General features: G+C 39.5%; 1 long non-coding RNA gene across 3 annotated transcripts; it reads left to right on the plus strand.

Annotated features, from left to right (window-relative positions):
- The first annotated feature begins 1,619 nt into the window (after positions 1-1,619).
- On the plus strand, positions 1,620-4,331 carry LOC136293015 (uncharacterized). Of its 3 annotated transcripts, none has more exons than XR_010722052.1 (4): positions 1,620-1,739; positions 2,804-2,900; positions 3,143-3,223; positions 4,246-4,331. It is a non-coding gene; the product is annotated as an uncharacterized lncRNA (long non-coding RNA). The 3 variants fall into 3 exon arrangements; XR_010722053.1 differs by lacking the exon at positions 2,804-2,900 and adding an exon at positions 2,951-3,010; XR_010722054.1 differs by having other exon boundaries at positions 3,143-3,268; positions 4,246-4,288.
- Positions 4,332-4,582: the final 251 nt, after the last annotated feature.

Genomic DNA, 4,582 nt, shown 5'->3' on the forward strand with positions numbered 1-4,582 from the left:
CTTTGGGGTTTTCATTTTCCCCTCTTTTACTACAAAGAGGAGTATATTCAAACACATTCCCTAAGACCAAAATATACAAGGTTGCAATCACCATATTTAAACATGGCTCGGGAGACTTTCTTGCCCTTTTGATGTAAAAATGATGCCCTCTCTCCCCCTTCTGAATTCCTCTACGAATTCTTTGGCCATTCAAGGCCATGAAAAACAGAGTGGGAGATACTTCCAGCCTCACCAGAAGTTCTGTGGCTGTTGTGCAAGAGCTCTGCCATTTCCTCTGCCCCTTGCTGTGTTGAAGGTGTGCCCCAGACGCTCAATCAGACACGTCCATTACAACTGCTGAGTCAACAGAGTCGGGAGGCACAGGGTGGCTGTGTCATACTAAATAGTTTTCTTTGCACATCCTTTCCTTCCTGAGTCTCTTTGTACCCCTGATCTTATCGATTGTATTGGCTCTGCTAATTTAGCAGTCCTTTGGGCTGATGATCATCATTACAACACACAGCACAGCTTGAGTAAACAGGTCCATCGCAGCCCTAAGGCTTTTGCTGCCCAATGGCAAATAAACACGTTTGGAAAGAAGTGCTGCTTTAATGACTTTCACAGGCTGCTACAAAGCTCGAGGAGCTATTGCAGAGTTATGCAGAAAAGGGGAGCTATTCTATATAAAGTTCAGCTCCATACACTTTTCCATGTAGCTGTAAAAGCATTGTAAGACTGAGTTCTTTTGAAGCACAGAGGCATTGACAGGATTCAAGATAATTTTATTATGCCTACCTAACTACAATCTTTCTATTGTTAATAATGAGGTAAATATTTATGCTTGATTTTATTTCGACAGCTATCCTGGAGTAGATGTGTCATACAGTTGGCAGAGTAGATTTTAAATTAACATGTTTGCTTTAAAGTTCAGTGGTAAAATATAACTGCAGAGCAGAAAGTTGCATATATTATAGACAGTAATTGGAAATAATTATAAAATTCTCTAGAAAATTGTGATGAAAGAACACTTAGATGAATGACAAATGAGCTGCTCAAAGTTCCAGTGATGACAAAGGTAAGGCTGTGTGGGCAAGGTTAATTCTCTTCCTTTGTGCACGTGCACTGCAAGTACTAATGATCCCTCCTTGCACCTTGAAAGTTTTCTGCTGCAATCAGTGGGCAAGCCCCATACTCTTTTTTATTTTATGCCTACCCTTGAGGTGTAAAGCCCAATACCATTAATTGCAGTTGGGGTTATGCTGTGCCCTGGTGCAGGCACACAGGTTCCCTTCATTAACCCAATACAATAACAGAATTTGGACAATAAGCAAAAGCCCTTATTTTCATCATTATATATTCCTATCCCAGTCACTCTTCCCTTAATTTAGCTGCAAGGTAGAATAAATAATTCTGCTTTGCAAAATGAATATTGTGATTTGGAGGGATTTGTGTTTTCTCTTCCTGGCATGGCATTGCAGCCCTTGCCAGGGGCAATTTGCTGGTGGTGGTGCTCACCAGGTGAAGCCCTTGGTCCTGGGCACCCAGGTGAGGGTGATGCCCACCAGCTGCTGCCCACTCTGCCAGGTGGCTGAAGTTTTAATGACAAAACCCACCTTGGATCCAGGGATTCAAGCCTTTAGCATTCCAGATGAAGTCCACAGGGACTTTACAGAATCAGACAAAATTACCTCCTGAATTATCCTTTAAATTAATTTAAAACTAACATGCATTCAGTTCTGAAGTGGGGCAAGTACTTCCAGGCAAGTATTTGAAAGGAATTTAGTGATCCAAGATATGTCTTTAGGATGCAGCAAGGAGTGATCAGTGTTGGGAAACAACTGACGTGATCAGCTTTAACACCATGTTTTTCTGTCAGTTTTATCCATGCGGCTCTTTGGATAAAATAGATTTAGTGGGAGTTCTGGGCATACTGTGATTCATCTGGCTGGAGCACTTACACATGTCTCGGCAATTTGTTTTTAGTTTAAACAGCATTTAAACTCAATCTTTTAAGTAGGTGCAGACATTATTTGTACATTATTTAATCCTATGCAAAAATTTCTTCGGTTTATTGCTAGCTGTGATACTCAAATCAGTTTGCTGCCAGAACATCAAGTACTGTTTGATCTAATACAGCTTTATTGGATGAAGATTATACTGTAAGTTAGGTCTACTTGCGAAAGCCTTTCTTTCCTGTAGACAAATATTTAATATCTGCACTCACTTGTAAAGCTCACTTTACAAGAGAGATACTTCACAGAAAAATGTTATCACCCCCAACGTGACTTTACCTGCAAGTAAAGTGCCAAACTCAAAACTGTAAGAAAATGAATAGAAATAGTGATTTCTCTTGGGTGTGATCATAAGAGAGGTGCCAAGCTGGGAAAGTCCATTTCTGGCCAGCCTTGCTTTTCTATTATTGGGATGTGACTGTTGAGCTTTTGCCACCGTTGAAGCCTGCAATTAGGGCAGAGGGATTTTCCATCTCCTTGGCCTTCACTTGATTTGTGGACTGTCGTGGTACAGTCTGAAATGTAACAAACTGATTAAAGAATTTTTGGGCCACAGTAAGCTCTATATTTTCCAGTTAACCTTTTACTGTGTGCGAATCTACTTTTGGGATGATGGCCCTTGATTAATGATTAGCTGTTATTGATCACTCTATTTTGAGGAAGAGTTCTTTCTTGGGTTTTTTTGGGCTGAGTAGCCTGTCTTTGTGAGCTAGTGCTTTGCAGGAGAAGAATCCGTGCGATCGTGACATATATAGGAGCAAAAAGAAGAAGTGTTTCAAGAATGTCCTGCTGTGGCATTATCTCCCCTGCAGAAGACAGCAGCTGAATTTGCACTCTGTCAGGGAGCTGAGAAGCCAGGCTCTTTCATATGACCCACAACAATTTCCAGAACAGTCTGAAGAGCAGAAGGTGATTTTTTCTTTTCTTTTTTTTTTTGATTCCTTTTACCTGGATGACAGGATGCAGGGAGCCCAGGGAGCCCAGCCCAGGTTTATGTGGAGAGATTCCCAGGCAACCAGGTGCACCCTTTGTTTTTAGCCCTTCCTCCTGTTTGCACTCCTACACGTTTAAATGAGCAATGCATGCCTGACTTAGGAGTAACAGAGAAGCTACCTGATATAAATGAGGTTTCCTCTCTCTTTTCTTTCCAGCCTGGAGAAATCTAAATGAAGGATCATCTTTGTTATTATGAGACAAGATGTGCCTGGTTGTTCTGCAGGATTATTTATGAGGTGAATGCCGACAGGAGAGTTAGCTCTCTGAGGATCACTGCTCAGGTCTGAGCTACTACCTTCGGCACAGTAATAACATCACTGTCAAAACGTGGAAGGTTTTTTTCCCCCTTCAACCTACAAATTTCTTATAGCATATTTTTTCTATTATATAAATTTTGGTATGATATAACTCAACTGTGCAATCTTCCTTGTGATTAGGTCCTAAAATGCTTGGCAGTTCAACTTTGAACTCTGGGAAAAGTGTAGACATCAAAATATTTTCATGGGGGAAAGAAGGTTTCTGAATATTAAAGCTGTGTTGAATCTGAAGTGGCTGTTAGGCATTGCAGGGAAGCCCTCAGATGCTGTGGAATACAGTCCAGGGAAAAATTCTCAGAATTATTGATATTCAGACCAATAAATGTCTGACATTTACCCCTTGAGAGGATGGTGAGTCTTCACCTTCCAGGTATGCTGCAGCTGGAAACCTTATGCAACCACTTCTTACAGAGAAGTAAATTGAGTCACATTAACTTCAAAGGTATCACTCACGTAAGAAAATGAGATTTAGTGCAAGGTTTATAAATATGCTATAATTAGACCATTAATTGTGTCATCTTTTTGGCACAGCAGTTGAGAATGTGTAATTTCATGGTTTCATTTTAACAATTGTTTTGCCTCGCACTGAGGAAGTTTGACATATGCAATGCTGACGATGTGGAAAAAAGGCAAATCTAAGAAGACATGGATTGTGCATGTTAGCTAATTGCCAGATTTTTTTAGTTCCTTATTGCAAAAACCCACTTCTAACAATTATTAGAATTGTGTATTTCCACTGACTAAAGTATTTACTGGATGCCAAATGGATATTAGATCAATTTCCTATTAAAAGAAGAAGAATGAATCCGAGTATACAATGAGACTAGTGAACAGCAGGGTTTATTTTTAGATTATACTTTTAAAGCTAAACACTATCTTTAAGTCCAAAAGGAATGTGCCATTTCTTTCATTACTTTTTTACACTTGATTTCTTTTGGCAGGTTAAGACAGCAACTTTACATGAAATGGATGATTGGTTGGGAGATTGTGAAGCCTGGTTTCCAGGTTATTTCTTTTCTAATAAATCATTTATAGAAAAAGTGGTCTTCTGAAGTTGTCTCATTAGTCTTCATGTTTTCTGCCTTTTCTCGATTTTCTTTTAAAAAGATTCTGGTTAAATAACCACCATGCTCTTTCAAATTCATGGGTCCAACTAAAAAGAACAAATGGGCCCTCTTTGATCATTGCTGTGGTTAAGAATTTAGTTTTCACTATGAATATAATACTACAATCCTTTTTTCTAAACCTAGAGATGAGTCCCTGCCCCTTATTAAGGTC

Source organism: Chamaea fasciata, unplaced genomic scaffold, assembly GCF_029207755.1.
Source record: "Chamaea fasciata isolate MVZ Bird 193981 ecotype frontalis unplaced genomic scaffold, bChaFas1.0.hap1 SCAF_8, whole genome shotgun sequence".
NCBI classification, from domain to species: domain Eukaryota; kingdom Metazoa; phylum Chordata; class Aves; order Passeriformes; family Sylviidae; genus Chamaea; species Chamaea fasciata.